Below are 15903 nucleotides of genomic sequence, written 5' to 3'. Positions count from 1 at the left end.
CGCCACCTAGAAATGTAAACCACGATTTTGCGTCATAATTCCTTTTTTGCGTTTTACTTACAGCTGCGTAAATGTTCAAAAAGCAATATTGAAAACCCTCGACATATAACATGTTTGTTCACCTATAATGCCGGGTTAGGGCCACAACTATTGCATTTCCAATTTTCTAGTCCTACCGCTGACCTCCTCAAAATTCTTGGCCACAAATCTGACCACGATATCGGTGATAAAGCTAGAGACATATCTCTGCAAAAGTTTTTTTGGCGCGCTTCGATACAATGATTTGCAAGAGAGTCGATCTTCCCTTCCGTTGGGGGCATTTACTTCTTTCTGGATATAGCTTCAGTTTGGAAGAAGAAGTATAAATTGACTTGTTACTAACAACCTGACTCATCCCTTTTTTTCGATCTTGGAAGAAGTTGCTCACTCTTTCGTGCGATCTTGGAGCAACTCGCTCACTCTTTCGTTCGATCTTGTCTTTTGTTAAATCTTGCCTTGTAACAGAGCGAGGATAGTTGTTGAATTTTGATATAAATTCCTGCAATCAAATGCCCTTAGTTGGTCGATTTGGCTAGCCACACATTTCCTCTGACGTGCACCAATTTCTTTATGTGGTGCATCCTGTGCATTTAAAATCTCTTGTATTTTATCTTGTTGGAAGAATTTCGCTCCATTTTTGTGTGGGATCGGGTTGCTTTCAATGATTTGCTACGTTTTGCCTCTATACGATTAATGTCCATGCTGTGCCTGAGTTGAATCTGATATCTGATGATCTAACTGCAATTTATTTTGCCTTATACAGGCGCAGGTGCAACATATCTTCGCTTTCTGCCAAATATAAAGCGCAAATATGATTATGGCGTTTTGATTTTCCTCATCTTTAATATGATATCGGTCTCAGGATTCCGCTTTGACAACGGCTTTCGCATTGCTTACCAAAGACTTGCTACAATAGCCATTGGATTCGCCATTTGCCTCATCATAAGTTTAATAGTTTCCCAATCTGGGCAGGCGACGATCTTCACAAGTCGATTATTCGTAAGACGGAAGGCTTATCAAAGTCCATAGAAGGTACATAAATTACGGTATCAATTTAATGCTTCATAATGTATATCTCAGTAGCTAATTCATAAGCCAGTAATAGTATACATAAAATTCTATCATGTGATCCATGGACACATGATGCCTGCTCGAGTATTTGAAGGACCGGGTGTAAGATTTTTGAGATACACAGATCTAGATCTGCAAAACAATAAACAAGCTTGCAAGAGAAGGAAGGAAGCGAGCAAGAATTGAGAAAGAATGAAATTGATTCTACAATATTAGTTTTAGAATAAATACATAAAAACAACTAAGTTAAGCTTAGTTGTACATGCAATAACTATAGCTAACTAAAGCTAAGTGTGCTTTATCTTATGCTAATGTGTACATGTGCCACATGCAAGCAATAAGTTAAGTGGAGCTAATCTAGGTGCATGTACACCAACACAACTAGTCTAAGTGGATGTACACCAACACCCCCCCTTAAGCATAACTTAGGTGAGTGTGATGCAAAATGAATGAGTCACGGCAACACGGCCATTTTAGGTACCCATATACAATGCATAAAAAGGAGGAAAGAGGGAAAACCCAGTGGGAAGAAAACCCCCCCTCAAAATATAATGCAAAAGTAGAGAAAAGACAACTGCTAGGCAGTCGTGTCCTTCACCCCGAATATCCCCACTGCAAACTCTGCCATCCCTTCGATCGATGTCACGCATTTCTTTATTTCTCCCTTCACCGCCGGGCGTTCGCAGTCTTTCAGCGTCTTCGCCATCATTCCCTCCATGCTCGAGTTCTCCGGAATGCGGAACATTCGCACCAGCTCTCCTAAACTTTGGCTGCTGAAGCTGGGAAGCTTGTCGGCCATAGATCGAGGCAGGAATGATCTGCTGGGCATGTAATCTCTCAGGTTAGGCAAAGGGAGACTCGAACCTTGGACCAGCAGATTCTCCCGGAAGAACTTCCCTGCCTCCACGCCCATCCCTATCGTGCTGGAATTGGAAGCAGTAGTGGAATTAGTGTAGGATGAGAAGGTCATGCCCCGCGTGCCGTTCTTATCATACTCTTTGAATTGGGTATTTCAGCCATAGCTGGTGAACGTCATGTCAGGACTGTTGGAACCCTTCCCGTACTGCTTGAATTCATCCTGCTGAGAGTTGGACGAATTCCCGTAGTTTGTGAAAGTAAGCAGAGGAGTATTTGCATCCTTCCCGTAAGACTTGAAAACGTCTTGGGGTACATTGGTGCCATCTGCATAACTGGTGAAGGTTTGAATCGCTCCATTTCCATTGCTCCCGTAGCTTTCAAACTCGTTTCTCGGAACATTACCGTTATCTGCATATGATGTAAATCGATCACTAGGGCCATTGCCGCCTTCACTGTAGCCTTTGAAGTTGTTGGTGATAACATTGGAGTTTTGGGCGTAGCTAGAGAAGCCACTCGACATTCCATTAGCGTCCTTCCCATCGCTGGAAAAGTCGTTCTTGACGATGTTGGAGTTGTTTGCGTAGCTATTGAAATTCTGAACGCCCGCGTTACTGTTACTGCCATAGTTTTTAAAATGATGATCAAGAATATTGGTAATGGATCCATAGTTAGAGAAATCACTATTGTCTGCACTGCCTCCGGCAGCGTAGGTTGCAAAGCCCTCGTCTTCAACATTAGTCTGTGGGGCATAATTTGCAAAGACCTGAGATCGCCCATCATTATCTCGGCCATATCTCTTGAACTCGTCCTTTACCACATTGTCTCCATCTGAATAATTTTTGAAAGTATCGGTGCCAAAACTGCTTTCTTCATTTGCATGCGTAAGTAGCAAAATAGAATCTGATTGAGGAACAAAATCAGAAAATGTATAGAGACGAGATTGATCATTTACCTTGCCAGATGCAATATTCAAATTGGTTTGCATGTCATAAATGCTCACGGAATCTGGGGTAAATTCTACTTTCCTTCCGCTGCCTGTGTGTGTCATCTGATACACTGAGAGAAGATTCACAGAAAGCCTTGGAATATGCAAAACTTTTTCAAAACTTCCATCTTCGAATTGCACTCTTCCTTGTCCAGTTGCTGCAACTGCAGAATTATCCCCCATGAGAATGCGAGGACCTGAGCATGCATGTAGAGAAGAAAATGATTCCGTTGAAGAAGCCATATGATGTGAAGCTCCTGAATCAATGATCCATTCTTGTGGTGCAGAATGAAGATCAATCAAAGCATGCTCGTTACCTCTTGGATCTGGTGCTTTTTCTCCAGACTTCTTCTTACCATTCTTAGGAATGTGGTCTCCAAGATTGTGTTGCTGGAGTGTCTGCGCCATAAGATCTATAGTCTTTTTCATGCATGCAGATTCAGGATGAAAACCACGATGGCAATAATTGCACATTGATTGCCCTTTCGTTCCTTTCCTTTCCTTTGAGCCAGGTGATCCATCAGGGGGTTTGGGATTTGCCTTTCCTTTTGCATGCACAGTAAGTGAATGCGCTTTGGAATTTTTAAGTGTGCCCATTTTGATGAGCTTATCTTGCTCATGCATCAAAGACTGAATAAAAGAATCCAGTGAGGGCATCTTCCAATCTGCACCAGTTGCAGATCTAACTGTGTGGAATGTAGAGACGAATACTGCATACTTTGGACCAAGTTTTGATCAAATGGAAAGAATCAACTGCTTTTCTTGCTTGGATTTGTCGATCCCGCATCCTTTCAGCTAAACCAACAAGGCTTTACACCTTGTGAAAAAATCTTGAATGTTCTCAAAGTTTCTCGGATCTAATGAGTTTAACTCATTTTCGAGAATGTGACCTTGCATTTCATCCTATTTTCCAAACAATTCTTCAAAAATTTTCCATACTTCATTTGGAGTTGAACATGATTCAACATGAAATAGCAGTTCCGGAGAAATAGATAAACATAGGATGCCAAAGGCCTCGTCCATGCAATTGAAATATCGTGTTTTCTCCATTGCCGATGTTGGTTCAACTTCCGTTCCCATGGTTATTCGAAATAAGCCTCTACTTCTGAGATGAAGTTGAATCTTTGGCTTCCATTCGAAATAATTATATGGAGTGAGAATTGCCGATTGTAGAAACTCCAATTTAGACTCCATTCTTTGTTGTTGCTTCAATCTTCTGAACCTGCAAATAAAATTGCTTGTGCACTGATTACAAATCCCTGTGCTTTGATACCATGTAAGATTTTTGAGATACATAGATCTAGATCTGCAAAACAATAAACAAGCTTGCAAGAGAAGGAAGGAAGCGAGCTAGAATTGAGAAAGAATAAAATTGATTTAGATACAATATTATTTTTAGAATAAATACATAAAAGCAACTAAGTTAAGCTTAGTTGTACATGCAATAACTAAAGCTAACTAAAGCTAAGTGTGCTTTATCTTATGTTAATGTGTACATGTGCCACATGCAAGCAATAAGTTAACTAGAGCTAATCTAGGTGCATGTACACCAACACAGCTAGTCTAAGTGCATGTACACCAACACCCCGGCGTCCTAGAACAAGGAGAAACCGCAGAAAACCCAATCTGCCGAGGATACAGAGATGTTTTAGATTCTAAAACAAGCGAAGAATCCCTGGTATATATAATCGGAAACTGTTTTGTCTTTCAATAAACTGAAACTGCTGCCAATGGGTATAGGTTGAATTTCTAGTCACTTGTTAACATGAAACGGGAAAATTTATGACCCAAACTATCGATTTGTCAAATTTTCAGGAAACTTTTTCTAGTTGGGAGCCGCGACATGGTAAATTCAAATTCCATCATCCGTGGAAACAATATGTTAAAGTAGGAGGAACGCTACGTCACTTGGCATACTCTGTTGTTGGCCTCCATGGATGTCTCCACTCAGAGATTCAGGTGAGCCCTGAAATATTGTTTATCCAATCAACATTATCCATCTTGAGTCTGGGCTTTAATTAACGTCCCATCCACGTTTATGGTTCAGGCACCTCACTCTACCATAGCAGCACTCGAGAAACCATTCACCAAAGTGGGCTTCCAGATAGCCCTTGTACTACGACAGCTAGCAGAGAGCATAAGATGCATGGAGCAATGCCCTTCCTCACAAACTCTAATGGAGAGGCTGCGTGATGCAATACAAGAACTTAATATGGCATTCCATCTTTAGTCGAAACTGTTCCGTTGTACAGATCAATGCCTTTCAACTGCGAAGAGCATGAATCTCAATGTAAATCCCACTCAAATTGAGCAGGACCCGGATCGTCAACCGGTACAGATATTCAATGATGTTGAACATAACCTCATTTCTGATCAAGATGAACACGAATCTAGCTCTGAACTGTTCTCAGAAGAGCTAGATTCCCCGGCTAGAAGACAAGGCATACACAATGATAAAACATATACTCTATCAGCCACCGGTCGTCTTTCTGTGAATGACAGATATGGTGTACAATTTTTCGAGGCACTTCTATTGGCCGCCTTTGCATCCCTTATACTGGAGATGGTTGCAAGGCTGGAGCATGTCATAGAAGTTGTACACGAGTTCGGAAAGCTTGCAGAGTTTAAACATTATAATTTTACAGATTTTTTAATTGTGGAAAACCCTGAGAGCGTGCCATGAAATCAACGAAGGTCTTTTTTCGTGGAGTGCAATGCTCGGATACTTCAAAAGGCGTTTAGTTTTGGGAAGAGAGCTAATTATATAATGGGAATACTTATAAATTTAGCTCATATTTTGGTATTCATTGTAGCTAATTTCGCATAAAAGAAATGTTGGAATTTAATTCCAACTCCAACATAAACAGCTGGATAGAAATCTGATTTGTTGTAGATATTCCAGACTGTTGGATGCCTCAAAGTCGTGCTTGATACTTTGCACATTAATGTGCATTAAATTTTCAGCTTTAAATTCCCCTGCAACAGCCGACTTCATTTCTTCAAAATGTATCACCGCTTGTTGCATTCAATACGCAGATAAGCTTTAGAAGATATTTTTATTATCTTATTGTTTAAAGCCAAATATGTTTTAACATATAAATGTAATGAACAACATTTTTGTTTTATGTTAGAAGAATGATAAAGAGTCTTTTTTGTAACGCACAACAATGTTGAAACTGTAATTTTCTGAGATAGCAGAATTGGTTTGTGGAACTGAAGCATTCCTATTGTAATCCCTCTATCAAGAGGAAGATGCTCTTCAGCATAATCTTTTGTGAAAATCCCTCTATGTGAGGAAGACGAATTTGTATCAGTTGGTTCACTATTTATAAATAGAAGTTTTATTTGCGCGTTGCTGTTACACCGTAACCAGAAAATAGTCTTGACGTCAAAACAAAGTGTTGCTGATACACGAGTTTCAGCGTCGCTGAAACACCGTTGCTGATACACTGCAAATAGCAACTGACGAAACTGCGTTGTTGAAACACCATATTCCACAAACGATTTTTATTTCTGCTGTGTTAAAACATAGTATTGTTTTGTTTTTCAGTTTTGTTTAGAATTATCAGAAATTCCAACATGGTATCAAAGCTGGTGTAGGCACTCAGTGAGTCAAAAAACAGAGTTTGTTTTTCACTGTGGGAGTTGTAAGAAGCTTATTGAGCAGATTTTCTCCAGCAGAGAAAGCTTTTGCTGGTTTTTATTTATACAGTCAGTATCTCTTCTTTATTTATACAGGTTAAGATGGCAGATGATGGAACAGGTTTGACAAATTCCCAACTGCCACAGTTTAATGGGAAAAATCACAGTTATTAGTCCATAACAAATTAAAGCATTGTTTGCTTCTCAAGGAATATGGGCGCTGGTTGAAACTGGCTATACTGAACCTACATATGCAACAACGTTGGCTACTTTGATAGTAGCCGAAAGAGACCAGTTGAAGAGTGACAAGAAGAAGGATGCAAAAGCCCTCTTTTTTCTCTTCCAATCAGTACATGAAAGTGTTTTTCCACGGATTGCAGTAGCAACAAAATCCAAGGAGGCATGGGATATTCTCAAAACTGCTTATCAAGGCGTGGAGAAGGCGAAGACTGCAAAGTTGCAGATGTTGAGGAGAGACTTTGAAACACTCAGCACGAAGGAATCTGATACAATAGATTCATTCTTCACTCAGGTTATTGGGTTGATAACCCAGATAAGATCTCATGGTGAGATTTGTGAAGAAAGAAGGATTGTAGAGAAGATCTTGAGAATTTTACCTGCAAGGTTTGAATCTATTGTGGTAGCAATAGAAGAAACAAAGGATCTCTCACAGTTCACAGTAGATGAACTAAGTGCTTCTCTTATATCTCATGAACACACACTGAGTAGAGGAACAGATTCCTCTTTCGAGCAAGCATTCAAAACTCAGATGTCTTTTGGCCAAGGAAAAGGCCGAGGCAGAGCAAATAACAGAGGTCGTGGAAGAAGACAAAACAAAGGCAGAAATAATCCTGCAAGCACAAGCGGAAGGAGCTACAATCAGAACCAAAATGAAGGTTCAAGAAAACAGCAAGTTCATGGACAAAGGTATGAAAAATCCCAAGTCCAATGTTATTATTGTAAGAAATATGGGCACTACGCCAATGAATGTAGAAAAAAACAAAATGACATGAATAGTAGGCAGAATGCTAATTTTGCAAATGAAGAAGATAAGAATCCAAAGATTGTGTTGTTAACATGTAACATTGCACAAGACAAACAAGAATATTTTTGGTTCTTAGACTCACGTTGTAGTAATCACATGACTGGAAATATTGAAATATTTTCCAATCTCGATGAAAATGTGAAATCTGAGGTAACAACAGGAATTGATAGTAAGATATCTGTTAAGGGAAAGGGCAGAGTCAATACCCAAGCAAGAAATGGAGAACAGATGATTGTGCCAGAGGTATACTATGTACCTGGTCTGAAATGTAATATTTTGAGCATTGGACAGCTCATTAACAAAGGTTACAATGTGTTCTTCAAAGATGATATGTGTACAATCAGAGACATACCTCCAAGTAAGAAGATCATTACACAGGTGCAGATGACTAGCAATAGAATTTTTCCTCTCAAACTTAGGGCAAATTTGAAGGAATGAGGAATTATTGCAGCTGTTACACAAGAAGTCTTTCAGGAACAAGTGAAAGATGAGAATTGGTTGTGGCACTTGATATTTGGACATCTCAATTTCGGAGGATTGAATCTGTTGCACAAAAAGGGAATGGTAAAGGGATTGCCATTGATTGAGAAACCGAACAGCCTTTGTGAAGGCTTCATCTTGGGCAAGCAACACAAAGAAATCTTTCCAGTAGGAAAGAGTATAAGGGCAAAAGTACCCTTGGAAATTTCTCACTCTGATGTGTGTGGACCGATGCAAATACTGTCATTTGCTAGAAATAAATATGTTTTAAATTTCATTGATGATTACACCAGAAAGACATGGGTGTATATGCTGAAACAGAAGAGTGAAGTGTTTGAGAAATTCTGCCACTTCAAAACTCTTGTTGAGAAGCAGTGTGGGCATTATATCAAAGTGCTCAGAACAGATAGAGGAGGAGAGTACATCTCCAAATACTTTCTGCGTTTTTGCAGAGAGAATGTCATACAAAAGCAGTTCACCGCGAGGTATACACCTCAGCAAAAAGGTGTTGCTGAAAGGAAGAATAAGACCATTCTTGACATGGTCAGAAGTATGCTGAAGGCAAAACACTTGCCGCATGAGTATTGGGCAGACGCTGTCATTTGTGTAGTTTACATCTTCAATAGATGCCCAACTAAAGCTGTCATGAACAAAATACCAGAAGAAGCATGGAGTGGTCAAAAGAAAACTGTCACTCACATGAGAGTATTCGGTTGTGTAGCATATGCACATGTACTGGATCAGCTAAGGAAGAAGCTTGATAGTAAGGGGGAGAAGTGTGTCTTTATTGGCTATAGTGATGAGTCAAAAGCATACAAACTCTATAATCCATCCACCAAGAAATTGATAGTAAGCAGAGATGTGCAGTTCATTGAAGATGAAGCTTGGGATGGAAGCTTAGAGAGGACAGTGAATGTGAAGACAATTGTGTCTCACGAAGAAGAAGAGGAAGGGACAATAGCAAATAATCCTTCCTTGGTGGCTCCTCTTCCACCATAGCAAGTACAACAAACCACACCACAAGCTGGAATTCGAACAGCCTTGAGAAGTCAAGGAAGTGCTTCTCCAAGCACACCACAAGGATCAGAAATACCCTCAAGTTCGGATGGAACTCCAAGCACACCAAGAATACCAAGATTCAGAAATCTCAAAGAGATTTATGAACAAGGAGAGGTAAGTAACAATACCGGTCTGAATTGATTATTCTCTTTGTATTGTCATGTTGATGACCCAGTTCATTTTGAAGATGCTGTAAATGAAGATAAATGGATTGAAGCAATGAATGAAGAAATTGGTGGAATTGAGAAGAGTAAAACATGGGAGTTAGTGGACCTCCTTGAAGGCAAATATGCCATTGGAGTTAAGTGGGTCTATAAGACCAAAAGCAATGCTGAAGGCAAGATTGACAGGCACAAAGCAAGACTTGTTGTGAAAGGCTACAAGCAGCAACAAGGCAAAGACTATGATGAAACTTTTGCACCAGTAGCAAGGATGGAAACACTTAGAACAATGTTGTCTATTGCAGCAAAACACAAATGGAAAATTTATCAGATGGATGTTAAATCTGCATTCCTGAATGGAGTGTTAAAAGAAGAGGTTTATGTTGAACAACCTCCAGGCTATGAAGTTGAAGGCCAAGAGCATAAAGTCTACAAACTAAGAAGGCTCTTTATGGGCTGAAGCAAGATCCAAGAGCATGGTACAACAAAATAGATGCTTATCTAATTGAGAATGGGTTTGATAAGTGTGATGGTGAACCCACACTCTACAGAAAGGAGAATGATGGTAAGATTCGTATTGTTGTTTTATATGTATATGACTTGATTTTTACCAGCAATGATGCTTCTCTCATTGCTGATTTTAAAGCAGTCATGAAAAGTGAATTTGAAATGACTGACTTGGGCTTCTTAAGATATTTTCTTGGAATTGAAGTAGACGAAAGTGAAAGTGGTGTTTTCATTTCTCAAGTTAAATATGTAGAAGCAGTGGTGAAGAGATTTAACATGCAAAACAGCAAGGCAGCTGTGACTCCAACTGTAATGGGGTTGAAATTGACCAAAGAAGATAGCAGGAAGGATTTTGATCCAAAATTGTACAAAAGCATAGTTGGCAGCCTTATGTACTTGACTGCAACTAGGCCGGACATTATGCATGCTGTGAGTTTAATCTCCAGATTTATGGAAAGACCGAAAGAGACTCATTGGCAGGTAGCCAAGAGGATTCTAAGGTATGTGAATGGAATGAAGGGGTTTGGTATTTTATACTCCTCTTCTGAAAGTTTCATGTTGACAGGTTACACTGACAATGATTGGGATGGAAGTGTTGATGATAGGAAAAGAACATCGGGATATGTATTTCATATGGGATCAGGAACCATCTCATGGGCTTCCAAGATGCAACCAGTTGTGTCTCTGTCAACAGCGGAGGCAAAGTATGTGATAGAAACAATAGCAGCATGCCAAGCAGTGTGGCTGAGAATATTTCTCAGAGATTTGTGTCATGAACAAGAAAAGGGCACAACCATTTACTGTGACAATAGCTCAGCAATAGCATTGTCTAAAAACTCTGTTTTTCATAAAAGGACAAAGCACATAGACACCAAATTTCACTTCATACGTGAATTGGTTAACAATGGTGAGATTGTTTTGCAGCACTGTAGAACAGAGGATCAGTTCGCTGACATCTTGACAAAACCATTGGGAAAGAAAAGTTTTGATCATTTTAGGAAATGCCTGGGTATGCAGAAAAAACCCAGCAGTTGAAATTAAGGTGGAGCGTTGGAATTTAATTCCAACTGCAACATAAACAGCTGGACAGAAATTTGATTTGCTGTAGATATTCCAGACTGTTGGATGCCTCAAAGTCGTGCTTGATATTTTCCACATTAATGTGCATTAAATTTTCAGCATTAAATTCCCCTGCAACAGCCGACTTCATTTCTTCAAAAGGCATCACCGCTTACTGCATTCAATACGTAGATAAGATTTAGAAGATATTTTTATTATCTTATTGTTTAAAGCCAAATATGTTTTAACATATAAATGTAATGAACAACAGTTCTGTTTTATGTTAGAAGAATGATAGAGAGTCTTTTTTGTAACGCACAGCAGTGCTGAAACTGTAATTTTCTGAGATAGCAGAAATTGGTTTGTGGAACTGAAGCGTTCCTGTTGTAATCCCTCTGTCAAGAGGAAGATGCTCTTCAGCATAATCTTTTGTGAAAATCCCTCTATGTGAGGAAGATGAATTTGTATCAGTTGGTTTACTGTTTATAAATAGAAGTTTTATTTGCGCGTTGCTGTTACACCGTAACCAGAAAATAGTCTTGACGTCAAAACAGAGTGTTGCTAATACACGAGTTTCAGCGTTGCTGAAACACTCCAAACAACAACTGACGAAACTGCGTTGCTGAAACACCGTATTCCGCAAACGATTTTTATTTCCGCTGTGTTAAAACATAGTATTGTTCTGTTTTTCAGTTTTGTTTAGAATTATCAGAAATTACAACAAGAAAATGGGTAGCTGATATCACCAACTTGTTGCCATCGTAGCTAAGGAAGTTCTGTGTAATTGTTGGTCCCATGAACTTTCGCTCACTAAGCTTATCCATTTCTACGGGGCTGTGAAAATACTTAGCAACTTATCCATTTCTAGGGGGTTTGAAAATACTTAGCTTTGAAAAGATACAGAGGAAACAACGGAAACACAAACAGATCAAGAATATAAGAAAACAGGTATGCCTGTTCAATAACACAAAAAAAAACATTAATCCACATAAGGTCAAGTAGCTACAATTACGTACCATTCACACTCTATACATATGGACTATGGGTCGTCTACATTTATACAAAAACTAAGTCGATTATTTGTCTTTTCGACATTAAATAGGTTAAGGTCGTGATGGCTCTTAGAAACTCAACAAGTATGGTAGTGTGCTCCTTCAAGTTTTAGCAGGTCAATGACAGTGAGGCGGTGTGCAGTGCAGCGGTGGCAGTGTGTTGTCAAGACTAATTATTTTCAACACCCCCTTAATTACAACTCACAACTTAACCACAGATTGAAGCGAAGAGCGCTGAGAGGGATCGCTGGTTCGAAGAGCAAACCCTAACGGCGCCGTCAGCTCTGTACAGCAAGCGCACCAAGCAGGAAAACGCAGTGCTGCAGCGTGACAGAGCTGCAGAATCTTAGACAGGACAATGGAAAAGCCCCAGGGGGGGCGACAGAGCCCTCCCCCACACATCGCCCATCTGAATCAACAGTCATCTTTGGCTCAGTGAGTCAGGAAATATTGAACAGGGGAAAACAACAGAACACGGAGAATAATGAGAAGGATCACCAGACAAATGAGAGCAGTCACGAACCAGGAGGAAACGATATGCCGGATCAAAGACAAAAAGTCTTCTCTTCCACATGTCGACCTGTCGCCAAGGAAAAGCCGAGAATAGAGCTTCCAGGAGAAATAATAGACGAAAGAATCGAGTACATGACTGAGCATGCCCTCATAGGGAAATTCATTGGCTTCTGGCCAACCGAAAGGGCCTTATATGGATGGATAGCGGAAAAATGGAAACCCAAAGGGGACGTCACACTTCAACTGGGGCCAAAGGGTTTCTTCACTGCTATCTTTGTATGCCTAGAGGACAGATATCGAATCTTAGAAGGAGGACCTTACTTCTTCAATGCTGCAGGACTCTATCTCAGAGATTGGATCCCCAGATTCAACCCAGACAAAGAAGATTTGAATCGCGCCCCGGTCTGGATCAGACTTTATTCCCTGCCGGATGAATACTGGGACGAAAGAATCTTCAAAAGCATTGGAGACAGAGTGGGAGAATACATCAAAACAGCTGAAGAAATTAAAATGCGTAAGTACATCTCCTACGCACGAATTTGTGTTTTTATTCGATTGAATGAAGCTCTACCAGATTCAATCACACTCTCTCATAGAGATGAAGAATGGTCCCAGCCGCTGGATTACGAGCATGTCCCATTCAGATGCAGAAGGTGCCATGCTTTAGGACATCTCTTCAGGGACTGTCCTCTCAATATCAGCGACTCCACCCATGCACCCCCTGAAAACCAATCTCAGGATGGTTTCACTAATGTCACCCACAGAAAACGCATGCACAAGAAGCCTCAGAATAGTCCTAAACCTAAGCCCAACCAGCCCTTCAATGCAGCTTCCAAGAATAGCTTTGACATCCTCGCCCAGACCTCTGAGGACCAACCCCTCACCTCGGATCCCTTCCCCTCGCGCCCATCTTCTTCATCCCATCCTCCTCCCCCCGATCCGCCTACCAAATCATCCACCCCCACCGCTCCCTCATCTGTCCTCATCGCTAACCCTGAGCAGCCTGACAAGAATATGGAGGTATATGGAAAGGAGGACGTATACCAAGACTCAGAACTTCACAGGGATGAGGATGAATCAGTGCAGCAAATGGATGAGGGAACGGAAGGCATGGATCTCAACAGATTAGATATTCAGGAGCTAGAAACAGCATGCAGGAAAAGGGCTTACGATTCTATCTCAGAGCTACAACTCGACAAGCTCGAAATGGTGATCTCCAAAGCCTTCCAGCAACACCAAGTGGGGATACAACCAGGCAGCCATTGGGACAGCCACCTAAAGCCAAAAGACTTCAATAAAAGAGGACGAAAGACATATCTTCAGCGAACCATCGAAGTTGGAAAGATCCTGGTTGATTCAGGAAAATATGCAAAGCTAACGAAGTACTACAGCCCCTCCACAAGAAGTTGATCGATGAAGCTCACATCATGGAATCTAAGAGGGCTCAACAGCCCCGGAAAATTACGGATGCTCAAGAATATGATAAAAATGGAAAAGCCTCAGATGTGCTTTCTCCATGAAACAAAGTGCAACAGCACCACCCTAGAAGAGATACTCTCCAAGGCTTGGCCACGATGTAGATCGGTTTCTGTTGACGCTATAGGGGCCTCAGGGGGGCTAGCTATAGTCTGGAACTCCCAAGCGGTTGCACTCAAAGACTTTCACGCCTCTCAACATTTCATTCAAGCTACCTTCCACATCCTGGGCACCAATATTCATCGCAACTTAACCAACGTCTACTCTCCGCAAGACACAGGTAGCAAAATCAGGCTTCTCGACACAATCGAAGCCCTCAGCCACAACAGAAGCCATCCATTATGGATAATGGCAGGGGATTTTAATATGATTACTAAAAGTGAGGAAAAGCTGGGAGGAAGACACAGATTCGAGCCGGATGCAGCACACTTCAAAGAATTCATCCAAGCAACTTCCCTCATTGACATGCCATTCTGCAATGGAACCTTCACCTGGAGCAACCGCAGAGCTGGTAACTCCCGTATTGCCTCCAAACTGGACCGATTTCTTATTTCTGACAACTCAGTGCATCTTGGCAGCGACTTCTCAGCGGAAATTCTCGCCCACTCGGGATCAGATCATTGGCCCATAGCTCTGCAATGGAGAAGACCCGGAGATCAGACAAAAAGGCCATTTCGATTCGAAAGCTTCTGGCTAACTCATCCTGCATTCAAGGACTTCGTCAAAACAACCTGGACCTCATTCGTTCCACCGGAAGGCGCTAAGATGTATCAATTTCAACAGAAATTGCGATTCCTCAAAACTCAACTCAAAAGATGGAATCGGGAAGTCTTTGGAAATATTTTCACAGCGCAGCAAGAGCTACAACAAGAACTAAAAAACCTCCAACAAAAAATAATAACAGAGGGACATTCAGAGACCACCTTGGAGCAAGAACGACTCATCAACAGTCAAATGGAAACAAGGAGGAAACAAGAGGAAATTTACTGGAAACAAAAATCCAGGGTAAGGTGGCTGAAAGAAGGGGAGCGCAACACAAAGTTTTTTCACAGAACCACGGTGCAAAGAAGAACACACAACTCCATACCCTTCATTGAAAATCCGACAGGGGAAAAAGTAGAATCGCATGAAGAAATTGAAGAAGCACTCCTGAATCATTTCCAGCTTGTCCACAAGGAGCCAGCAAATGATAGTCAGTCGGCAATTGAAAAAATAATCAGCAATGTGCCTAAACTCATAACGGAGGATCACAACCAGCTTCTCATGAGTCCCATTCTTCCCCAGGAGGTTGACGAAGCAGTGAAGCAGCTCAAAGAAGGAAAAGCCCCAGGCCCGGACGGATTTACCTCCACTTTCTTCCATGCTTTCTGGGACCTGATCAAACAAGAGGTTTGGCAAATAGTCGAGGAATCTAGAACTACAAAATGGCTCCTCCCATCCCTCAACTCCACTTTCATTGCACTCATCCCCAAAGAGGAGAACTCCATCACACCTGACAAGTTCAGACCCATTGCCCTATGCAATGTTATTTACAAGGTCATCACCAAAGTCATTGCCAACAGATTGAAGCCCCTGCTTCCCATGCTAATCTCGCCGGAACAGTCCGGGTATGTGGAAGGGCGTCAAATAATGGATGGTATCCTCCTCACGCATGAGATCATCCATTCCCTCAAGCACTCAAAACAAGCAGGTATGATTCTCAAACTGGATCTTTCAAAAGCCTTTGACAAGCTTAGTTGGTCTTACATTCAGCAGATGTTAAAAGCCTTTGGATTTGACTCTTTATGGATCCGTTGGATCATGAATCTCATAACCTCCTCGCAATTCTCCATCCTGATCAATGGTATCCCTTCCCGCCCCTTCAGGCCCTCTCGCGGCATAAGGCAAGGGGATCCCTTATCCCCCTTCCTCTTTGTGCTGATGGCGGAGGGTCTTGGCAGACACATAAAGAATGCG

The 15903-nt window shown here is 41.2% G+C and overlaps 1 pseudogene; it reads right to left on the bottom strand.

The window, feature by feature from the left end:
* Nucleotides 1-1687: 1687 nt before the first annotated feature.
* On the bottom strand, nucleotides 1688-4003 carry LOC149236380 (uncharacterized; annotated as a pseudogene).
* Nucleotides 4004-15903: the final 11900 nt, after the last annotated feature.

The sequence above is a fragment of the Pinus tabuliformis genome, chromosome 8 (assembly GCF_031772625.1).
Source record: "Pinus tabuliformis cultivar Carrire ecotype Pingquan chromosome 8, CPIR1, whole genome shotgun sequence".
NCBI classification, from domain to species: domain Eukaryota; kingdom Viridiplantae; phylum Streptophyta; class Pinopsida; order Pinales; family Pinaceae; genus Pinus; species Pinus tabuliformis.
The sequence above is the reverse complement of the archived record's forward strand: the minus strand, read 5'-3'. Positions and strand labels throughout refer to the sequence as shown.